Raw genomic sequence first — 26,418 nt, 5'->3', positions numbered from 1 at the left:
CTGCTATATACACACGAGAGGGTGTAGGTGTTACAGGTGCCATATGACATATAGTTGTTAACACCTGACCGCTGTGTATGCATTATGTCAGCACCGTCACGTAACAGCGACATAGCGTACAGTTAGCACATGGCATGATAGGATGGTGTGTGACACAACTGTGAGCCACCCCCTGCACACATACATCTAGTCAGGTGGTTCACCACATTATGTACACACATCCCTCCATATGTGCTGTTTGTATGTCACCGTATACAGATGTCAATGATGGGTCTGCATTGCGTCTGCATGTCGTAGGTAGGTGCAACTATGTTACGGACATCGGCCACTGCACATGCATGTTTGCTGCATGCACAGTACAGATGTCACATGTGTCTCCTGTTGCCATGTTTGTATGCATTGCTATTGTTGGACATGTGTGTTGACATACATAACACATGGACTGTGGTATGATATCACGGGTGTCACAGGCGACCAGTACAAGGGTATGTGTCCCGGTCAACACTGCTACCCCTGTAGTGTGAGCATTCAACAGACATGGGCCCACATTCAATTTGCGTGTGTAGCATTGATTAGGCCAGTGTTATGCACGAGGTACATCAAAGGCCATGTATGTATGTGTTGTGTGTGCAGTCCATGCACACATCCACACAATCACATGTATGACATACCCAGACGTGTGTTCATTGGTGTACAGCAACAGTCAGGTGTCACAGCTGTGTAAGGGCCATGGTATGTCTTGAGCCGACCTGTTCATGTATACTGGTATCATTGCAATGCATAACACCTGTTGGATCCCTGTTGGTACGTGTGTACTCTGCACAGCTGGTGTACACCGCTGTACAGCCCAGTGGTCATGTGTCACATGGTGTTGTTGGACCGTAAGGCTGTGTAGTGCTGCACCAACGACATGGTGCTGACTTGACAGCTACAGTGTACACTGCAGTGTGTACGTGTGTGACCTGCACCTGTGACAGCTGTGATGGCAGCTGTGTGTGTACAGGTCACTGCATGTGTGACCGCCCTGTGCGTGAGGGCAGTTATACCTTACTGTGCCCTTCTGTGTGTACACTCCATCTGCATGCAAGATTGCCCTTTGCAACAGCTAAGTGTGTGAGCATGCCCAGTACGCCGTTGTGTAGATGGACACACAGTACATTCCACACTGTGCCCCTCCGTGATTAGACTCCGTGTGCATGCAAGATGGCCCTTTGCAAATGCTAAGTGTGTGAGCATGCCCAGTATGCCATTGTGTAGATGGACACACAGTACATTCCACACTGCGCCCCTACTTGATTAGACTCCGTGTGCATGCAAGATGGCCCACCGCCCCTCTGTGATTAGACTCCGTGTGCATGCAAGATGGCAGCATGCCCAGTAGATGGACACACAGTACATTCCACACTGCTCCCCTACATGATTAGACTCCATGTGCATGCAAGATGGCCCTTTGCAACAGCTAAGTGTGTGAGCATGCCCAGTACGCCGTTGTGTAGATGGACACACAGTACATTCCACACTGCACCCTTCCGTGATTAGACTCCGTGTGCATGCAAGTTGGCCCTTTGCAACAGCTAAGTGTGTGAGCATGCCCAGTACACCATTGTGTAGATGGACACACAGTACATTCCAAACAGACGTGTGATACTAAGCATGTGGGCATGGCCATTGACATCCTGTATAGCCATGGTGGTCATCCAGGCACCAGATGTCCAATTTCAATGTCACGATGGATGCCTACATTGAACACACTTGTTGCTCTCTCGAAGGGTGTACTGTCTGTGGTGCATCCCATATCTATTCAGTGTTGTTGTGCTCCGTAGATATTTAGTTGGCCCATTGACAGCACTGGCGTGTTTGTGTACGTCTACCTTGGGACGGTAATATGCTTTCAGACCGCTCACTCTCTAAACATTCCCTATCGGCATCTTTGCCTTTGCGGATGATGTCACCCACCTAGAAGTATGCCTCTGGGAGTGCTGTGTTCAGTAATCTCGGTAGCGCATTCTGTAAATGCGTAATGCTGTAGTGTGTTAGAGTAGGTAGGTGTGTGTTCAACTCCCGGCCCTTCCAAGTGTGTGTGTGTGTGTGTGTGTGTGTGTTTCCAGCTGCCTGGGGACACAGTAAAGCTTTAGATGCCTCACAACACATACATTCCCTATCGGCGTCTTTGCCTTTGCGGATGATGTCACCCACCTAGAAGTATGCCTCTGGGAGTGCTGTGTTCAGTAATCTCGGTAGCCCGTTCTGTAAATGCGTAATGCTGTAGTGTGTTAGAGTAGGTAGGTGTGTGTTCAACTCCTGGCCCTTCCAAGTGTGTGTGTGTGTGTGTGTGTTTCCAGCTGCCTGGGGACACAGTAATGCTTTTAGATGCCTCACAACACATACATTCCCTATCGGCGTCTTTGCCTTTGCGGATGATGTCACCCACCTAGAAGTATGCCTCTGGGAGTGCTGTGTTCAGTAATCTCAGTAGCGCGTTCTGTAAATGTGTAATGCTGTAGTGTGTTAGAGTAGGTAGGTGTGTGTTCAACTCCCGGCCCTTCCAAGTGTGTGTGTGTGTGTGTGTGTGTGTGTGTGTGTGTTTCCAGCTGCCTGGGGACACAGTAATGCTTTTAGATGCCTCACAACACATACATTCCCTATCGGCGTCTTTGCCTTTGCGGATGATGTCACCCACCTAGAAGTATGCCTCTGGGAGTGCTGTGTTCAGTAATCTTGGTAGCGCATTCTGTAAATGCGTAATGCTGTAGTGTGTTAGAGTAGGTAGGTGTGTGTTCAACTCCTGGCCCTTCCAAGTGTGTGTGTGTGTGTGTGTGTGTGTGTGTGTGTGTGTGTGTGTGTGTGTTTCCAGCTGCCTGGGGACACAGTAATGCTTTTAGATGCCTCACAACACATACATTCCCTATCGGCGTCTTTGCCTTTGCGGATGATGTCACCCACCTAGAAGTATGCCTCTGGGAGTGCTGTGTTCAGTAGTCTCGGTAGCGCGTTCTGTAAATGCGTCATGTTGTAGTGTGATAGGGTAGTTAGGTGTAAGTTCGATTCCCAGGCCTGCCAGATGTGTGTGTGTGTGTGTGTGTGCATGCTCCCGTCCGCCTGGGGACTCAGGTTATGCTTTTAGATGCTTCGCAACACAGATGTATCCTGCTGATGTCTTTGTCTTTGTGGATGTTGACACGCACTTAGTAGAATGCCTGTGTGTCTGCTGTGTTTAGTAATCTCGGTAGCGTGTTCTGTAAATGCGTCATGCTGTAGTGTGATAGGGTAGTCATGTGTAGGTTCGATTACCAGCCCTGCCACATGTGTGTGTGTGTGTGTGTGTGTGTGTGTGTGTGTGTGTGTGTGTATGTCTGTATCTCTCTCTCTCTCTATATATATATATATATATATATATATATATAATCTATTTTCTGCCCATAACTCTGCTCTTGCATGGACAGCTGACTGTTTCATGTATCGCATATTTGCATAGCTTTCACATACCAATGGGGTATGTTGCAACTCCCAACATTGTCCATGCAACGTCCGTGTTACGGGCGGTGTTACACGCCCTTACAGGCGTTTGCTGTATATCTTGGCAGACATCTATCCTTGCTGTACTCTCACTGTACTCGTACACGCCGGAGGCTTCATGTATCATGGCCTAGTTTTGATGTGTGTATGTCTATTTGTGCTGTGTGCATGGCTCTGGGTATGTCCCACTATCATCATTTGTAAAGGTGACAGCCCTATAGGTTCTTCATGTAGACTGCTGTGTCATTTGACATGTCAGCACATACCTGCGGACAGTACTGCACGTCCTACTGCAGCGCATTTCATACCTTCTGCGTTATCTTGCAGTCGATATTGCTGTTTCCTCACACATGGATCTGTTTCTGTTCATACCACTCCACCTCCTAGAGCAAGTTGCTGGACAAGGCCTTATCTGATAGTGGGACACATAGGGGCAGTATTGACATGTTGCTCTTACAAACGTAGATAGTTGACACAATAATAGGTTTTGCATTAGTATGGCTTTTCTGTCGGATTTGGTGTCTTACTCACATGTTTGTCATTATTTCATGTCTTCAGTTATCATGAAAGTGCCAGAATGTTACTGTTGTTACGTGGAACACACCAAACATATGAGGCAGAACTCTGCACATTCTGTGCAAATCTGTACAGTTGCGGAGTATGTGTCTGTAACAAAATATCAACTTTCTGACACCAATACACACACTGTATGGCGGCATCACAGGCCACATGCCATTACATTTATATTGCAGGACACACCCACCCAGACAGTTGTATTCCTCACACAGGCCAACAGCTGCTTATCCACACTAATTGGTCTATCATGTACCGTATGTGTGCGCCGGTATTTGCGCTTTCCGTCAGTGGCAGAGCTCACGACGTGTCTGGGGACTGGACATTGTTACGGTGACACTGCATGACACCCTGAGGGACACATTACTTTTGTGTCTATTAACCTTCCACATTGACATTCACAGGGCATACGTTGTCATTCACATTTGTCGGAGTACATGCGTGTGTCTTGTACATGTTTTCTCATTTGTCCTGATGTCTTTCTTCTCACCTGTCCACCTAGTATCACTAGTTCTGTACATGTATTTTGGACAGGTTACCTTCATACCCCTAACCTGTGCACATTATGGGTAAACACCCTGACGTTTGACCTTGTTACATTTGTCATAGTGATGTGCCTTTCTGGTAAATTGCTGGCAAGGCATTACGGACTGTGCGGTAGATAATAGTGACTGACATTTCCATTACATGATTAGTAACACTCATAACATCCGTATTCATGGGTACGCCAGTATTCTCACAACGTTCTGACTTTGTCTGGGGTATATCTAATATAGTCCCTATTTGTATTTCATGTACTATGCCTTAGTGCAGCTGTGTTATTCTGACAGTTTGCCAGTTATGGGTACCATCTTGGTCGTACGCATGTCCATCCATGATAATCGCCTACATGACACTGATATAGGGCCCTACATATTGCCAAAATGGTTTCCGCAATATCCAGTGGATGGTTTGCCCCATTATTGAGAATATAGGCGTGTGCTATACCCACATCACTCCCACAGGGCGGACCTATGAAATCCCTGCCAAACAACACCTAGGCCCATTTCTGCATACCCATGATTCCCATACCTGACAACCCTCTACAGTACCCATTACACATGTTTAATGTGTGTGGTACTGAAGTGTGGAGACACTTATATGCACTCCCCACTCTCCGGATATCAGTTCGTACGTCATACATTCTATCGACACATGTGTCGTCACCCTTGCACCTGATACTGTTGCATGTACAGCTATTTCGTATTTGCTGCGGTCACTTCTTTTGCGTCAATGTCGGTTGACACTACGTAAGATTCAATTTCTGGAGTCCTGCAATGGACACCTATCTGCATGTTTAAAGTGTAGAACTTGCTGGACTGTCACTTTCTGGCCAATGGTTTGGAATGCTGTGGTTTATTCACCTTTCCTGCATGTCTGTTTGTCTACCCATATTAGATATAACGTCGCCTATTTATGTACATATGTCATATCTACGGGACATAAGTCTGTTGTGTATACATATATACATGTACAATCCTCATTTCATAACTTGCTTTGGTTTATGTCTGTGGATTATGTGTATACACATATATCTATATCCATACCATACCTTTCCACTATACAGATTGTCGCAGAGTGTACAGCTGCTTGCCCCTTTATCTTCGCTGTGTTTTAAATAAACCTGTGTCTATCTGGCAATGTTGTGGCATTTCATTTGAGACTTACAGTGGGGATTTCTGGCAAGCAGTTCAGGTTACGACTGCATACCCTTCAGAGAATCCATGCTACTGACACACCCGTTATTCTATCCACTTTCTATGTTTGTTCTGGCACATATCTGGTGTTTGTCCCTATTTGTACCAGTAGTTTGCATGGCTTTGTCCAGTTTCATACTTTACGAGGTTAACAGGTTTGAGCCATGTATAACTAACATGGGGGAAACAGCATTCATTTACTATGCTGTGAGCGGATCACACACGCACAGGCGCACTTGCATTTCCTTATTGTGGGTTACGCGCAGGCGCATGCATATCCTTATTGTGGGTTACATATGTTTACTAAGTCTTTGTGCTTACGTGGGCTTTATTACTTGTGACAGTACCAGTAATTATCTGTAATATGGTTAATGGACGTTTGCGAAACACACGTTCACCTTTACATATTTAACTGTCTGTACAGCACAGACGCATTCATTACACTTTCACATTATATGTGCTGTAGTCGTTGTTCAACCGGGACTGCATTCACGTTGGCCGGATGCTGTAACCACTATAAGTTTGGTGTTCTGACTCATTTATATGCATACCCATAGTACATAGCTACATTAACATATGCCTCACCACTTCACTTACGTCACAGGCATCCATTCTCCTGCTGGGAAAAATGCGGTACTACATGTTACACATTCCCTATTCCCTACTGCTCTGGACCCACGCTGCATATTTCATCACTGCAGGGATATTCAGAACCCAAAGGCTTATAGTCCTGACACATACAGGTCTTTAATTGTCAGGGTGTTCATGTGGTGATCTGGGTTTAGGCTTGTCCGCCTGGTGAACGGAACTGCCCTGACTGTGTTCAAATGTCAGACAAAGCACATGGACAGGGTTTGTCCATTGTAAACATTTAATCTGTGTTTACAGACACAGGTGTTTGGGCACCTGTCAGCAGCTTATGATGTTGGCAATACATAATATGGGTGGGGGCGGTTACGATACATAATCCACGGTGAGTGGTGTTCCCATTCACATTTGACTATTTCCTGTATTCATTCTTACGAGGGTTATTATTTTGCACATGACTTAACTATGAATTAACTACGGGTATGCAGTAGTACAGTCAACATATGTGACGGCTTGTTACAGTATATATGTACGGACCTCTGTAATACTGGGGACTACCCCACATCCTTCACAACATTTCCTGCTTATGTACATACTATTATTCCGTGAACTTTCGAAGCTTGTGAGAGCAGTAATTACATCTGTCCCTATTTGTCCACCCATCCTTTTAGGCTTTGTCCAGGTTTTGTTGCTGTAATAGGTTGAGAGGTGGTGTCGGTATGTGATTGAGTTGAATATGTACTGTCGATAATTCAGTGGGGAGTAGGGTTACCACTTGTTCCTCTTTGCGAGGGGAGGTCCCACTTTGGACAGTTGTGTCCTGTGATGACACCTAAGACATGGCAAATGTCCTGTGATTTTAAGACAATAATATATTTCTTCATTTCTGTACTAGTTGCATGATACAGGTATTTTGTATCTGGTACACATAACTATTATTTGGGATAGCATAAGCTATTCAAATGCTATGGCATTAGCTTTTATCTTGGCATACACATGTAATTCTGTACTTTGCACAGGCCGGGGTATGTTTTATCCTGCAAATTCTCACATTTCTACAAGGGATGTCCCACCTTGGCCATCTGAACAGGTGGCAACCCTAGTGGGGTGACCTGCATGGTGGACAGCTGTTCCATCCTGCGTAGTATGAATTGCATGTCTGTGTAGAAACTGAACAGTACCGTGACTACACATACATGTTTTGTCCAGATGTGTACAGTAATGGACACCGTGGCGTGTAAACAACTCTGAGGTTTCAACAGGTTACTTATCCCACGCGGGATGTACACACATTTTGCCGTAACATTAACGCGCGGGCATTTGGATTTATGTACCTGTGATGGGATGTTTACAAACGCAGGATACATATTTGAAATCTGGACACTGCCTAGGATGATACTTCCTACTACATATGGGGAATACCCACTATGTGTAGGTGTACGGATGCGCAAGGCTGGTAGCTGGATTTGGTGGACATTCGGACATGGGTGCGGGTTATGTGCTATACAGGGGTTGTTGCGTATTGCATTTGCATGCATGGGTTCTACTTTTGGATATCCCGGTTCCGCATATAGCATCCTATGTGTATGTGACGGTTACGTTCCTGTTCATGTGTATAGCACATTTTAATATACATATGTTTGTGTGTGTTTGGTATACAATATGGACTGTCAGGTTTCTTTACGGTTGTTATATAGCCACAACTGCCCTGCTGTGTACTATCACTACCACTGTGGGACTGCTGGTGACCATACCCATGGGGCTAGACGTGTGTAATGGCGGCACGCTGACATGATGCGCTTCACTTCCACTGGGTATAACTTCTGACAGTGCAGTACATTACGGACACACAATTTTAAATGTCATTTGTTCCATGGACGGAAACTCATATTATGTTGCGTGCATTTCTGTTTGGTTCTCCATTTTGTGTGGCCGGGAACTGTCTTGCATGCTTTGCATACATTTCATTATCCACGGACACTGATAGGTGCGATTACTATTGCAGGCAGGCTATAATATTCAGCAGTTTAGGTTGCTCATCGCCAGCCGACATTGACACGCCTCCGGGCGCAGCTTAGTAACGCCCCATGCACTCGCGCACAAGTCCTATGCACGTGGATGTGGTAGCGGCGCACCTTCATTAATATGCATATGGTGCTACTACACCATTTATATGCCGCACGGCTGGCACAGGCCTTACACCGGCCTTGCGCCGAGCTTCATGAATCCGGGGGAATATGTATATGAGTATTTTATTGTCATAAGTATGTCACACTTTTATTTATGTATAAGTTTCAGCTTGTCATTTGAACATTTTATAAGTATGTTTAACACATAAATACATAATTGTTCTAGTATTAGGTTTTTAATGCATTTTATCAGTAACAACAGTTATTTATAAAGTTTATTTCAATTTTTATATAAGTAGCCTCTTAGAACTGGGACTTATATATAGTAGTTTGTTACTGCTGCTTTAAGCTAATGAAGTAAGTGCTGTTAATTATTGAATTCATCGACTTGAAAATGGTATAAATATTAGTGAAGGGTGTTTATTAATTGATTCTGATGAAGTCTATGGTGCAGTAGTCAAAAGCGCTAAATCATATGGAAGTTTTGTTGTGAATAAAAGACTGTTCATTTTAATACACTGAGTGGACTGCTGTGGCTTTTGGAGTGCTTGGGAATCCTATGCCAACTGTAGTAATATGCCTCATGAAGACTGTTGACATTGGATGATGCTATGTATATTGTTGCCTTAATAGGGCATGTTATATTGTACTGCGTTATGTCAAAATTCTACAAAGTTGTCATGCAACCATCACAGTGACAGATGCAGTATGTCACAGGTGTGCATGTGTATACCTCAGATCTGGAAATGTTATCTGGCATACAGCAATATTATGTCATACTGATTACATGGGCACATATGCCTGGCTGGGAGCCGTTTATAATCTCGAAATACTGAAATGTTGAATTTCAGTATCACGAGACTATAAACCCAAATGTTTAAAATAGCAAAAGTTCATAATCACAAATTCAAATATCTCGAATTTGTGGTTATGGCCTTACACTACGTGATGTCTGGGATTGTGTGTTTATGGTGCATGGTGCTGTGTGTGGATCTAGGTGTTTTGTCAGGTAAGTGAGTGTTTTGTAAGGGATTTGAGTGGGGGATAGAAAGTATAAAAGGTCGAGGGGGGGCACTACCTACTATTTCTTTAAATCTCTATTTAGAAGAATGGGTTTAATATTAATTTTGTCATTCAGGCCTACCCCAATGTTAGCTCATAGCCTTAACATTGGGGTAGGCCTGAATGACAAAATTAATATTAAACCCATTGATTAATATTAAACCTAATCGACCTTTTATACTTTTTTATACTTTTATATTGTATGTATTAAGTTGTATGATGTGATATGCTGTTTCTATTGTCAAGCTGTTTTTAATTTTAAGCTTTTAAAATATTTCACACTAGGTATAAAACTTTTTATACTAGGTATATGGTTTTAAGGATTAATTGGGTAGTTGATGGCAATGATAAGCTTGGTATAAATGCTTTGTTTTACTGTTTTTTGATTGTCTGATGAAGTGGCTGGTGCCACGAAAGAGCTCACCTCTTTTACTAATAAAGCTGTTATTCTACATAGCTGTGGCTGCTACCTCCTGCTTTGTTTTTTATTGTTCATTACATTGTTGTTGGAGGTAACTCTTGCCAGCACCGTTTTTACTGCGGATTTTGTTTGTTTATGTTGTGATGTGGGTGTTGTGGTGTATGTGTGGTGTAGTGTATGCGGTTTGTTTGGTGTTTTGAATTTTGAGCTCAGGTTTTATAGTTTCAGTGTTTTGTGGATTCAGTTTCATAGTTTTGAAATACTGAAATTCAATGTTTTAGTATTTCGAGATTATGAAGTGAATCCGCCTGGGTTCATCCACATGTAATGATGTCATAAACACAAACATATGACATGTTGGGATTCACTTGCAATCTTGGGGAATTCATTCTATGCACTATTATATTGCTGTTCACAAGGATTATTCAGGTGTTGCCCAGCAGCATTGTGTGACTGTCAACATTTGTGTCATTAACTGTTCTGCATGAGCTGCATCCATGTCACTTGTAATGTGTCCACTGATTTTTTTTTGGTTCACTAATATGGATTTTTGATTGAAGGTAGTACACTAGTTCAAAGTTGTAGTTATATTCTACAGCAGTATATTTTGCCCAAAAGTTATATATATGACCTGATATGCAGATGATGTGTTTCAGGGTAAGACCCAATAGAGAAAGACAAAAATGGAAACAAGAGACATCTATATAAGTGCACTTTTATACTTCTTTTATCTTTTCATGTAAAAGGGAATAGTTGCTATTTGTAGTTATCGGATCTTAGAGTCTGAATGGAATAGAAATTTCAAATAAAAGAACATTTTTTTTTCATTTATTCTACAACTCAACAGCTGTGATTATCCCTACACAAGAGAAACTTGAAGTATGAGTGAATATTAATATAAAGTTGGTAGATAATCCTATTGTAGCAGGACATTTTGTTAACAATTTAAATGTTGCCATATTAATTTAAAAATATTTTAATGATAGAATCTTGGAATTATATATTAATCCAGAAGGAATATGCTATTATGTTACATTTAAAAATAGTATGGTAGAGACATCAATAGTTCCTTAAATATATATACCCTGTGCCTTAATCACATGGAATGTAGTCTATTTTGTATTTCTCTGTTTAGAGTCATTGTTTTATTATAGATGGTGATTGGAATACTGTTATTGATTCCCATGGAGATGGAACAAGTACATCTAAATAACATAGCATAAATGCATCATTAGCCATCTTAGACTTACAAACTGAACATGGTCAATATGACTGAATTGGTTTTAATCATCCAAAGAACAATAAGGTCACTTTCTTTTCATGTTGTCACAAATCATGATCAAAAATAGATTTTTTTCTCCAACATATTGATATTTACTACAGAAGCCCTAATACCAGAACCTCACTTTTTGACCATTCAAAATTTCAGCTACTTCTAAATGTAAATGGCTTATATTAATTTAAAACTTTTAAAGGAATTGCTCACAAAAGTAGGAATTACTTGAAAAGGAAATTGTTAAAGAAATGCATTTACTTATAAATGAGTGTTAGCAAATCTAGATAACAATGAGGTAAACCTGATATTCATTGCGAGGCTCAAAACCAAAACGCCTTCTTATAAATAAAGTTTCATATCATAAAAAAATATAATCAGAAGGAAAACAACATTCAAAGAAAAGTAGCAGCCCTGCAAAAAATAAAATTTACATTATAATGTTGATATGAGAAATAATTAAATACCTACAAAAATAACCAAATTTAATTTATTTATTTCAATTATTATGGGACAAAGCCATAGCACAATGTTTGGAATGAGTCTAAATACTAACAAAACTGCTAGCAAAGTTAATAAAAATTCAAAGTATATTTACAAATATATGAGAGAATAAAACTAAAGATAAGTTAATTCAAATGAAGAAATAGTGTTAATCTTTATATATTCAGAAAACTCTTATGATATTGTCCAAATAAAGTTACTATGAATGACAAATCTTTTTAATAAAATCAGTTTCCCATTAATAAACAATGAATGAAAATGTAACTTTCAAAACCACCAGAAAAAAACTAGCGGTGTGCCTCAGGGCTCTGTCCTGGGGCCCCTCCTGTTTGGCATATACTTCTCAGAAGTACAGACAAGCACTGAAGGGCTGTGGCTGACCAAGTTTGTGGATGACTGCAAACTGGGTGCTATAATAGAGTCTCCGGCTGACATGGATATCCTCCAGAAGGACAGAAGGACCTTAATGAGACTGATGCATGGTGTCAAAGCCATGGTCTCAAGCTAAATGCTAAAAAATGTGTAGTAATCCCCTTTGGAAAAAAAGAGTACCCGCGAACTACCACATAGGAGGTAACCCCCTGAAATCTGAAGAAGTAATAAGGGATCTAGGGACCCAAGTAGATAGTCAGCTTTCCTTTGATAACCATGTTGCCAAGGTGGTTAGAAAGTCCTTCTATGTGACCTATCTGATCACAAAAGGGTTCACATCAAGATCTAAGGATGTAGTGGTGCCCCTCTACTCTTCCCTCATCAGACCCATTATTGAGTACAATGCACCAATTGGAATGTACCTGGCTAGGCATCTCCAGCAGCTGAAGAGACCACAGAGGTACCTCACTAAGAGGATTACTGGCCTCAAACAGTTGCCCTATGCAGTACGATTGAAAAAAACTAAAGCTTTTCTCTGTTGCATACTGCCTTCTTAGAGGCGATCTCTGTCTAACATACAGAGCCATGTCCAACCCAGAACTGTTGAACATGCTCCATCTTAGCAAAACCAAATCTACTCGAGCTACACGCTCTAGGGATATAAACCTCAGCACAACAATGAATAGAACATGATGGAGGGAAAGATTCCCTTCGCAAAGACTTCCCTTGCTATGGAACAAGGTTCCGATCTACATAAGACAGAGCCCCTCACTATCACTCTTCAAGAGGAACCTTGACGAGTGGATGGGTAACAGAAAGTTCACACCAGGGATCATGCCAACAGCTCTACTAGATAGGGGCCAAGGGTACTAGCTGCTAGATCAAGGGCCTAGGGAAATAACCAAAGGGGCAGTGAATACCGCACAACATGGCTGGGCTAATATATGCCTTCGGGCAGATAGCCCAGTACCTACCTATGAGCCTATGAACCTATAATTAAGCTGTTGAAAAATAAGGCTGCATATCCAAAAAGATTTACTTCAGAATTTTATAAAATATTTTTCAGATATTACAAAAATATTTGAAAATATTTTCAATGATAATAAATGGAGTGGTATATTTGATCTATATCCAAATAAATCTAAAACTATTTTCGTCCATAAAGCAAATACAAACTTAACTGATACTGCAAACAACAGAACAACCTCATCGCGTTTCAAAAGAAAGCAGAGTTTGAATCCTGTTGATGCTAATCCTTATTCAAGATAGCCACTTATATAAGGTAAGTAGATATCTTCAGTAATATATCTAATTATATAAGTAAGTGCTTTTTCAAAGAGATATCACTTAGTTCAAACATTGTTTCTGACTGCTCTTTACCCTGCTACCTTTAGGGGATGTCTATTTATCAGTACTTCTAAATGTGTTGGTCTGCTGTCTTAATTGGTATATTGCAGGTTAACTGAAGGGAGTAGCCTGCAAAATTCTTAAAGCAGATGGGTGACACACCCTTACACTCATATTCAAGAGTACTGTTCATTGCCATTTTGGTGTTATGTGTCTTGTATATGTGACAGTAGCCACAACCTTTGTCATACTTCATTATAATGAGCATGTGTTCTTGTTCAACCAACACCTGGTGGTTCCATCTGAGAATATACACATAAATGATGGCACTATCAATAATGGTGGGATCTATTCTCCCATTCTTGATGTTGTAGAAGTAGTCCCTCATGATTTATACAACCAGGCAGATTATAATCTTGATGACCCTTTAGAATTTCCTCCCATCTGTTGATGGAGAGATTAGCTGGCAAGATTTACCAATCCGAGGTAGCCAGACTTGTGCCTGGCAACCAGACACACAGGGCGATTTCAAATGCAGTCAGTACACAATGAGGAGAGGAAAAGGCAGGAGCCAGTGGAAACACAGATGAAAAAGCTAGACAAGGCTTATAGCAATAGTAGTAGTAACAATATTTGGTTTAGCTCTAATAAAATAATAGCCAAATGCAAGAATTTTGTAATATATAATTATAGTAATTCAGAGCTAACTAATGAACATTTTTCCTTTTCTAAAAAAGGTTTCACCTTTGTTCCTACTGCATCATATAATTTAGTTGGTACTTTTTCAGAATTTAAGTAATTTATGAGGAAACTGAACTTTACCATACAACTAGAAAGTAAAGGTCATGATAATGATGGAAATATTGACAAAAATAAAGAATTTAAAAAGAAAAGTCTATCAATGCCCATTACAAATTCAGCTGTACATGATTTTTCCAACACCTGTGAATGAGATTTTTTTTTAAATATATAGTCTGGGCAAAATTAAATTTTAAAATTGCAATTTAAATAAAAATTAATACGGACTATTACACAAATTAAAAATAAATAGTTCAGTCAGAGTAATGAAACCCAATAAAGGTTGGGGAATTGTGTTGTTTTCCAACACTAGTTACATAAATGAGATAAGTATGATACTCCATGAAAGTGGTTCATATTGTGTAGCTTCCTTAAATGAAGCTCATTTGGTATACGGTAAGATAGATCAATTCTTGGAAGAAGGATTGTTGCAGCATAGTTTGAACATTAACATGTACAACTCCCTAATAAATGCAAGTCCATCTATAACTACTATATCTGTTATCCAAAAGATAAACAAGAGCACTATTCACCCCTCCATTCAGACTGACAGTTTCAGCTGCAGGTTCAAAGACATATACTTTTGCAGCCCCTATAGACAGGATGTTAAAACCTATTCAAAAATCAAAGACTCACATGCTCAGAGATTCCTGGGATTTCTTAGGTAGACTAAAACCAAATTTATGTAATCCTGATATTGTATTTTTAACTGTGGTTGTTATGGATGTATTTAGTTGCATCCCACAAGATGTTGGTTTACAATAGTTTTATGAGGCTATAATAAACTTAGACTTTTTAGCATCCTGTAAGATAAGACTACTAATGAAATTTAGTGATATGCAACAACTATATAATATTTGAGGGTGAGATTTTTAGACAAGAAAAAGGAGTAGCAATTGTGGCAACCTCTGCCTCCATTTTTGCAAATTTGGTAATGTTGTCTTGGGAAATTAAATCAGTGTTTATGCCGCCATTGTTTCAAAATATAAAATTATACCTAAGATTCTTGGATGATGTATTTATCTTGTGGGAAATGGATGTAATTTTGATTCCCCAGTTTATTAAGTTTATGAATCACATTACATTGTTCTTGAAATTCACACATCAAGTTTGCATAGAACAGATAGATAATTTGGATACAGCTATTGCTCAAATATATTTAGAAAGTCAACATTCTCTAATAGTTATCACCACTATAAGAGTTCACATCTGACTTCTCAAAAGAGAAGCCTAGTTAAAAGGCAGTTTGTAAGGTTAGCCCATATGATCTCTGACAGGAGACTGTATGCGATAGAAAAAGTCAGACTTGAAGGTATGTTTCTTGAAAGAGGATATCCTCAACCATTGGTTCAAGCTATCAGTGATGAACTCTCTGAAGGGTGGGGGTAAGATATATCCCCCTTTTAAGTGCTGGTCTGACTGAAGATACTCCTTTTGATAAAACTGGGGAGAATGAAATGTCATCAGTTCCAACATCAGCTAATGTATGTTGACAATGAAAGACCTAAGGATTTTGTTAAAAATTCATATACAAGAGCACTAACAGTACAATATAATGCTGGGTCAGGCATAGTTAAGGATATTTTGATACCTCAGGGAAATGGGCTATATCATAAAACTCCTGCATGGTGTTGGCTCTCTCCTCCTTGGTACATGGTAACCCAACATGGTCACCCTGGATGCTGAAACATGGCATTGAGAAATTGATGGTGTATTCTTGAAGCAGATGCCTGACATACCCCCATTTGTGCCCCTAGTATGTCACTGATAGGTCCCCAATAGCTAATTTCAGTAAAGTCACAAATACCCACAACTCCCTTGGGCTGCAGACAAGACTGACAGATGTTCATGATTTGATGTATGATGTCTCTGTCCACAACATAGTTAGCTAATTTATTTCACCTGAACATGGATATATGGCCAGGTTTAAGTATGAACAGCTCAAGTGTGTGGTATTTAAATGTCTTCAAATCATTCTGCCATCTTCTTTGAGCTCATTATCTTGATACAGTCACTAGAATATAATACAGTCAACCACATTGTTTGACTTAGCCATATCATGAAGCTGTGTCTTCTGAATCGCACACAACCTGGCCTCGTCACACAAATTTGCTTCCTGTTATGCAGCAAAGTTGCAATGTATAATATGTAAATGAAAAAAATGTTAATATGGTTTGGTTTCTTTTCCATTATTGTTTGTATATCTGTATATTATGTGATAATTTAAAAACATGTTTTTAAAAAAAAGAATTTGCTTTAGCAGTGGATGTTTCTAAAGTATTCAGTAGAATAAATGCTAATTTTTTATTTTAGCCATGAAAAATGTGGTTTTCCTAAATCGTTTTACACAATATTAGAGTACTGTATGATAATCCATCTACACAAATTATTGTGAATAAATGTACTGAAAATGGTGTAAGATAAAGGTGTGCATTAATGCCATATTTTTTAATACTTATGTCAAACTTTTCTTCTTATACTTCAGCCAAACTTTGTTTACCTAAATGTAATGGTGATGAAAATATATTAAGCTGCATCTGTGAATGGTGTTAACATATCCTTATCAAGCCCTAATACTGGCATACCAAAATAATAAATGCAATGCAATATTTTTCAAATCTTTATAAATGTAAAGTATATTTACTCAAAATAATCCTTTTCCTTTGATTGAGATAAAAAACTAATTGCAATTTCCAATATTTACAAGTACATTTTCATTAAAAACACTGTAGTAAACTATTAAAATAACATCATAAAATGCTGGTCATAACTGCTAGAAGATGTATATAACTGGACCAAGTTGAAATTATCCTTTTAATCCAGAGTAGCTATAATTAAAACTGAACATGTTAAAAACAATTTTTATGTACACCTTTTATCATATACCATTTGTTTATCTCCGTAGAAGCTACATTAATAAAATTCTTTTGTTTCCCAAAATCAGTTTAATTCTCACATATAAATTTGTCTGCCCAAAAAGACATAGAACAGTTAGCCTGCCAGATATCCACACATAGTGCCCAAGAAAAAATCAAGTAGATTTTTGAAATCTATAATGTGGAATAAACATGATAGCATCTAGAAGCCAACATGGATACATATTTCATCTAAACACGTAACCATATATGGATATAATATACTAGCTATTCCCTTCCTATAAAAGAACATTTTAAAGTACTGACATAGTTTTCAGATATGGTTTTAGCTTTTCAAAAACTAATAAAACAATTAAAACCAATAAACTGACAATGTTCCTAATAGTCTTCATGCTTATCGTGCTATACATATCACAAAATTGTCTGAAAATGAAGGAGATGGCTTGAGAAGATTTTAAAATTGTGGGAAACACATGTAGAAGCACCTGTAAATTCATAATGAACAATAAAAATGTTTAATTTAAAAGAATGTTGGGAAACAATTTTTCATATTAAATTGTAAGAGTATGGAATTTTAACAAATATGCATGGGCTCGCTCTGAATACTGTAAAGCTTCTAAACTGATAAATGTTTATTTGCTATTTCCAAAGATGTTTGCTTAATTACAACATGTAGAGACAGTGAATGTTTGAATTTAACAATAGTTGCTGTTAAGAAAAATATCTGTGTATCGTTCAAATGTATTTTTCATATACAAAGAATTGGTGAGACTACCAGATAGTTATTAGATGTGAATTCTTTCTTTTGATTTAAGTAACATAAACCTTTTTATGGGCAGTGCATAACATTTTGTTGGACTGTTAGTGTTAATTTTATATTTGTATAAGTCCTTGGTCATTTACTGTCAAGTGTTTATATCTTTAATTTTATAATAGCGTCAACAAAAGTTATTTTAAAAAAGAAAATAAATCTAGAAACCTACAAATCTAAATCAGTGCAGACTGAACAATTCAACAAGGCCATAAGATCTGATTGCAAGTCAGCAGTGGTAAACAGCTGTAAAATAAGTTCTTATACATATGAGTATAACTGAGCCTAACCACAAGATCATAGTAAGTTATTAATTCAAAAGACAATGTAGCGTAATAAAAAGAAAAAGCAATAAAAAATCAAAAAAACTTAAAGTTAAAAGCGGCCCAAAACTTGTTCCATTATTTGCCTTGTCTTGAAGTTGAAAATTAATCTCATAGGGTCGATACCTTTTAGGACCACTGTACTAAAGGAGTCTCTGAACCTAAAAGTTAGCTTAGTTTGTAATGTTTCATAAATGTACCAGATACAACCAAATGCATGCCTTTCCAGGCTCATTATTAGCCTCTTTGTCTCTTGCAACATATAGCATGCATTAACCTGGCATAGCACAAAAAGCATAGCCCCTTCATCCATGAAGAAAATTACCTTTGACTGCATGCTCAATGAAATTGTCATGCAGACAGACTGAGGTGAGTTCACAGACCTGGCACTGAGTTGCTAGAAGAGTTTTGGGAAAGTGGTCTGCATTGTATTCATGTGCACTTTGGATATTCTCAAAAGTTCAGGTCAAAACTAAGGGGTTGTGGCTGACCAAGTTTGCAGACAACTGCAAACTAGGTGCAATCATTGAATCCCCAAATGATGTCAGTTTACTCCAGGAGGGTCTCACGCAGACACTGACAGGTATATTAGTAACAATCTCAAACTGAATGCAGAGAAATGCATCATCATTCCCTTCAGCACAATGTCCCCTCACACTATCAAATCAACAACAATACTCTAATAACCCATGAAGTGTTAAGGGACTTGGGATCACAAGCTGATTGTGACCTTACTGTAGTAAGGAAAGCTTTCTACATAGTACACTTGATTAGGAAAGGCATCACCTCAATAGCAAAAGAAGTTATAATCCCCCCATACTCGGCACTTATCTGGCCCATAGTTGTGTATAATGCCCCATTTGGCATGTACAATACTAAGCACCTGCAGCAATTAGAGAGACCTCAGAGGTTTCTAACCAAGAAGATCAAGGGGCTCCAGCACGTGCCTTACACAGACCAACTAAAGTCCCTGTCACTAGTCACTATACTCCATATTGTATAGACTTCCTAGGGGAGACATATGCCTGGCCTACAGCGCAATCCAAGACCCAAACCTAATAAACTTGCTGCATATCTGTAAATCAAACGGAACTAGGCCGACCCACTCCAGGGACCTAAATATGGCCTGCAACTTAAATAGGATATGCTGAAGGGACAGATTTATCTCTCAGTGACTGCCATGCCTTTGGAACAGGTTACTAATTCATGTGAAACAGAACACCTCTATGATACTGTTCAAGAGGAAACTGAAAGAGTGGATGGGGCACCATAAATTCTTACTGGGGATAGAGCCCACAACCCTCCTGGACATGCTATCTTGGGTACTGACTAGCTTTTCTATGATATTACATTAAGATGAAAAGGCTAGGCTTAAAATGACCTTCAGGTCAATATACTAGTAATCTCCTATGATCCTATGAGCCTATGAATTACTGACTGGTATGTAAAATGATAATCGAATGAGAGAGTGTTGTCCACATAAGTATCCACATTTCTTTTGACCAAATCTATTTGAAGAGGAGTAACCATTAACAATGAGAACAGCTCTTCTGCTGAATGTCACTATGCTGCACTTTTTTTGTACTTTGATGACATTTTCAGTTCATTAGCTATATGCATATTCCAACTCTTTTTGCAACCATTTAGTATCTAACAATGAGCAGATAACAGTGCCTGGCTTGCAGTCATCAGCAAAATTAGTAAACCACACTTCTCACATATAAGCTTTGATGTCTGCAAAATAAATACCAAACAGGAGAGGGCCCAGCCTCAGTGGTCCCCAGTACTTAATTTTTTTTCCAGCAATCTTTACTATTTGGGATCCTTTGGATAGCCAGTTTTCTATCCAGCATATAACATAGGGGTTTCCATTAAGTTTACCTAACTTTTCAATAATACCAGTATGGCAGATAGAGTCAAAAGCCTTGACTTGTCATGCACAGAAATACCACTGTTCAGAGCCTTAGAAACCTTTTTTAAAAAGTTTGCTAGGTTCAGGAGACAGGATCTGTCCCTCACAATGCCAAGCTGAGCAGGATTTAAATCATTTAAGCTGCTTATGTCTGCCTATGACTGCATAAATGAGTTCTACTATGACACTCTCCATTGTTGAGATTGAAGGGCCTATAATCACCTGAACATGTAGAAGAGACACCCTTGTGTAGTGGAGTCACAATGGATGTTCTTCTGCCATTGTGGACAAACTCTGTGGATACACCGAGTTTGAACCGCATAAGTAAAGGCTCATACAGTGAGTGACAGTGATGATAATGCAGTCAGGTATGTTATCTGGTCACACAGAAGCACTACGTATACCATTTATCAGGAATTCTAAGACTTTTTCCATGGTAAATACAGGGGAAATAATTTTTCAGGTATAGTGGTTGCAACAATGTGGAATGGTAGGGTAAAGTCTACTAATATATTGGCTGTATTGATGGGAATGGAATGTGTGATATTTTTATGGATGAGCTTGGTACATGTGAACATTATTCATTACTTTCCTGACATAGCAGAAAAAAAATTGTAGCATCCTTTGGTATCTGTAATTGCATTACAGTAAGACTGATTTTTGGTGGTGAAATGGCAGTTTTTTCTAATAAATGAATAAACAATGTAATATGCTAAAATCATTTATTAAAGTGTCTCCATGCATCAGAGAGATAGAGTTCTAATTATTTCACATGAAACCTGGGTTGGCTTACCATACCTGGTCCATATGGAGTTCCGGTTAATGGGAATAAAAATCATTTTGTTACTCATTTATCATGGATGGAGAGAAACATTTTTCCTGTAAGTGTTAAAACCCAACATGGAGACTACAGCGTTAGAATTCCACAAACAATAGGACATGTACCAGCAGGTTGATCGTGGACTTGATTTTACATGGATATCATTGCATCAGGTTAACTTATACCTGAAGACATTTGCAAGCATAGCAAAACAGATATTGACTTTGTAATAAGAAATTGATTGAATAATACAAAATTTTAAATACATCTCTGTTGTGCACCAGTAGTTACCACACTACAATTAATTGCATTACTTCTTGTCATCAATGTTCTCACCATAGACAGCTTTGCAAACCAAGTGGAAATAAAATAATGCATAAATCAATTTAAAAAGTCAAAATGGTGGCTTGTGGTGTCATATGGAAGACATTCCAAGATCTAAGTATAAAATATAAAATAATAAGGCAACACTGTGTGGATTACTCACATTTTCAATAAAAGATAATTCAAGAATAAACAAGTAGTACTGACCTCTTCAAAGTCATATTAATTCAGGCCATATCTAAATGCAGACCAATCCTCTTTTCAATTTTTTCAGTAGAATACTTTCAAAGATTTTTTCATAAATGCACCTTGTCTTATGGATTCCCTCTTTTAATAATGGGGATAAACTTTGTATCGTTGATTCCTGGAATTAATTAACTATTTAAGTTCTAATAGAACAAGGTCAAAATAGGCCAACTATGAAATGCAAAATATGTCATTTAATATATTTTGATGGCAAAGATCAAACTACATGTACTCCTACTGCTTTGAAGGACTTTAAAATCAATGTTATTCTTTCACTTGTCAGATTGATGTGTTATCCCAAATGTACAGCCCACTGCAGGGATGACTTTGGACCTGTAGTACAAATAGCCGTAAGTTTCATCTTAGTGCTGACCTTAGAAAATATCTCATCTATTTTTCCTTTTAACTACAGTATATAAGTGTTACAGAGCCTAGAAAAATAATACTGTGTATAGGGTGGACATCTTTCACGAAAGCTAAGTTGCTGCTACTTCTTAAATATTTACATATTACTGCAATATAATTCCAGTACATAGATTTAGATTTCTAGTCTATATGATTCTTAATTGTTTAGAGTACATATGCATCATATAGTAAAGTAACTTGTTACAGAACAAATAATGTTCCTCAAAAAAAAAATCCTTATTGTAATCCCAGTGTTGGTTGCAAGAACTTTTTGTGGCTATTTTCTGCATATTTAATTTTGTCATCAATGAAAGTAGTAAATATGTTTGATTTGTATTCTACTATATTAAACTGCATAGAATTATGGTGTATGTATAAAAATATGGATAAATAAGCATAAAACTGGATTGAAAATAAGTTATGGTGTTCTTTGAACATACAAATAACTTAACACACCACTCCAGAATATTAGCATTAACAAAATGCATAAAACGTATGAATATATATGCACTGTGACTAAATACAGTGTCAAACCACTCCAACAACCATTAAAAAAATTGCTCCTTAAGCTCAAACCTTGCTGTAATGCACCCGACAACCTCTCCCCTACATTTCTAAAAATTGCTGTTGAATCCATTTCATTCTCCATAAATATCCTAATTAAGAACTCTATCCAAAAATCATATGTACCCAGATTATAGAAGAAAGCTTACATTCTTCCTATTCACAAAGGGGACAAAAGCAAAGATAACTCCAAGTTTTGACCTATCCCTTTCCTGCCCCCTATCTCTAAAATCCTGGAAAAAATGCATTCACAATCAGCTGATGCCCTATCTACTTCAAAATCACCTACTGTCCTCCACTTAACATGGCTTCAGACCTGGCCACAGCACCACATCTGCCCTTATTTCCTTCCTGGATACAATCAACAGAGCTTGTGATAATGGGAATTGAGTATCTGCCATTTTCTTAGATCTTTCAAAGGCATTTGATACAGTTTCCCACCCTTTGCTTCTATCACAAATCCCTAATTTCAGACTTTCTCCCACCACTCTCAACTGATTCACAATCTATCTAAATAATAGGCAACAGGTCATCAAATGGCAAAACTCTATCCCTTCATATATATCAACACCACTACCGGAGTTTCTCAAGGCTCCATACTAGATCCCCTCCTATTCAATATTTTCATTAACAAGTTCCACTCGGCAATAACCAACAGATCCATATTTCAGTATGCAGATGACTCAACCATCATCTGCACAGCTGATTCTGTACCTGAACTTCAACTCAAAACCCAAATTGCCTTCTCCACCATGGAATCAAGGATGCTAAAAAAACACCAAGCTCTCAAACCAAATAAATCCAAGATTATTCTTTTCACCCCCTAAAAAATCAACCCCATTAGACAAAGAAATTTTCAGTATCTACTCCCAAAATAAAGCATTAATAGAAGTTGTCAGCCACACTAAATTCCTAGGAGTATTCATAGATGAACACCTTAAATATGACATTCACCTGCAACAAAACATCCAAAAAACACATCAAAAACTTGGAATGCTCAGGTACAGAGCCAAGATGGCCAACTGATAGCAGCAGTTTTTTAGAGCTCCATGAAACTAATATAAAAACAGGAAATAACTTATTTTATTTTAGCAAAAATACTTAGAATTGATAGATGAAAGTATAAACTATATTATTAGTAACTTTGTTGAACTTAGGAAAGTTTTTTCCTGTCAAATTATAAAGGAGAATATATAATTTGTGGAGATGAGCACTTCAAAGACTTCTCATTCTGACATGGCTTTAAAAAAAGGAAATGCAGCTTGTGACATCTGCTCTACATGAACTCTCACTAAAAATGGATGATTTTAAGGAGAATTTACAAAACCTCAAGGAAAATTGTCAGAAACAAACAAATTCTCTCAAGGAACTTATACAGCAGCATCAATCCAGAATAACACACAGAAGCATCCCTGAATGATCTTGATGAGACTGAAGGAAGAAGAAAGCCAGAAATATTTTCTCTTCAAACAAAACATTTGTCTTCTCAATAAAGTGGATGACCTGGAAAACATGGCGAGAAGGTCAAATATAAGGATTTTTGGCATCCCTGAGAGAGCTGAATGAGAAGATATAATTTCTTTCCTGAATACCTGGATTCCAAAGGTTTTAGATTTAAAGGAGGGTCTGTCCTTTGGTATTGAAAGGGCTCATAGAGCTTTAGGAATGCCAGTGTCAACATTCTCCTCTACCTCCGGATCAATAATCATAAAGTTTCTATCTTATTTGGACAAGGAGTTGGTCCTAAAATCTGCCTGGAGGAAAATGTTTATTATTTATTATTTTATTATTTTACATTTGCTGAATGGGCTAGTCTAACTGGATATATGTCCATTTTCAGTAGAGGACCGGGGTGAAAAGCTCCACATAAAAACAAAGCAGAATATTGCAACTACAGATATAGTTCACTTGTCAGGCAAAACAGCTGTTTACATAGTAGCATAGTAATCATGATAGATAACAAACCAACATTTTTTTAGAGCAAGCAGTCATAGAAAAAAAGTATTTAGAAGGGTGTGAGACATTTCATAATCAAGGTTGTATATGTCACAGAAGAATAGATAATTATTTACAAGGCAGGAACACATTGTTTAAATGTCAATGACTCATCTACAAGGCAGTGACACATTCATAAGGCCCTTGTTGGGTACAATCATCCTAACTTATAATAGTATCTGAGAAGAATGGGTTTTGTACAGTTTCCATTTAGCTAACTGATCAGATTAACAGAGAGGTAGAAGGTAATGGTCTTAAAAGTAGCAATGATGTGAGTAGTATTTAGTGTGAGAACCCAGGATAACAGGAAGAGGAATCTTAGTCTGGGTTGGTACAAGGACATAGCCAGTGGGTTGTAAGGTATATGTTGAGTTTCTTTTTGAATAGTGGAGTTGAAGAAAGAGATGTGAGTTCGCCAGGAAGTAGGTTCCAGATTTTTCCCACAGTGTTAGAGAAAAAGGAATCTCCTGCTTTATTGTTGGGTTTTTGTCTAGATACGAGTAGTTTATTTGCTGAGCACAGGTTTGTAAGATTTTTATATGGAGTGATTAGACTCATGAGTATTGGTGTATTGCTTGGATGATAAAGGGTCTTATGGGCAATAATAAGTTGGTGGAATTGAATTTGATTTTGCAGCTCCAGTCAACCCAGTTGTTTCAGATTTAGACAATGGTGGTTTCTAAAAGGGGAGCCGATTGCAAATCTGACAATGTTATTGTAGGAGGTTGCCAGCTTGTTAAGGTTGCTTTTTGATAGATTAGTGTATATAGGAGAGGCATAGAGGAGAGTTGAGATAAGGTGGGTGTGGGCAATAGTAGTTCTAGCTATGGGAGTAAGGAAGGGTTTAATCTTATAGAGGGAGCCTAGTTTTCTGTTAACTGATTTTACTGTAGTGTTAATGAGTATCATAGTTAAGGTTGTGGTCTATTGTTACTCCTAAGAGTTTGGTGGTAGTGTCAAGAGTTATGACCGTGCCATTATTAGATTTGATAATTAAGTCAATTGGGGTGGACTTTTGTGTGGGAGTAAAAAGCAATAATTTAGTCTTTTGGGGTTAAGGAGGAGACAGCACTGTAAGAACCATTTTTCTACTAATTCAAAGACATTTTGAGTGAGGAACTGCAGTTCAGATGGACCAGTAGCAGAGCATATTAATGTGAAGTCATCTGCATGTTGTATGCATGTAGCTTGAAGGATGTTTACATTTCAATCATTAATAAAAATTGAGAATAGAAGAGGGCCCAATATAGAACCTTTGGGTACACTAAGGGTGACAGGAAGGTGGTTAGATAGACTATTTTCCCAAAGCACTGCCTGTTACCAGTTATCTAAGTAAGACTTGAACCACAGTAGTGTCTGTGTATCAAGTTAGAGGAACTTAAGTATATTTAATAGTAGATGATGGTTGACCACGTCAAATGCTTCTGAGAGATCAATAAAGATTGCAGAAGAAAGAGTGTTACTGTTACGTTTTTTGTTAATGTGATCAGAAAATGATAGGATGGCAGTGGTGGTGCTATGGAAAGGTTTAAAGCCATGGTGAGAGCTTGTTAATAGGCTATTTTGGAGATGGTGGTCTAATAGTTGACGGTGGATGCATTTTTCCATAATTTTAGCTAAGGGAGAGAGTAGGGCAATTGGACAAAACTTAGAGAGTTCTGTTGAATTACCACCTTTGTGTAGGGGGATTATATGGAAGATTTTCCAAATGGATGGGATGGTACCATCTGTTATGGTTCTATGTATTAGGATAGAAATAGGATAGGCTATTGCTTTTGCTATTTGCAGATATTTGGCTGGTAATAGGTCAGCAGAGGAGGTAG

This window comes from Protopterus annectens, chromosome 11.part0, assembly GCF_019279795.1.
Source record: "Protopterus annectens isolate FY-2018-M chromosome 11.part0, PAN1.0, whole genome shotgun sequence".
NCBI lineage: Eukaryota > Metazoa > Chordata > Ceratodontiformes > Protopteridae > Protopterus > Protopterus annectens.
Note: the sequence above shows the minus strand (reverse complement) of the source record.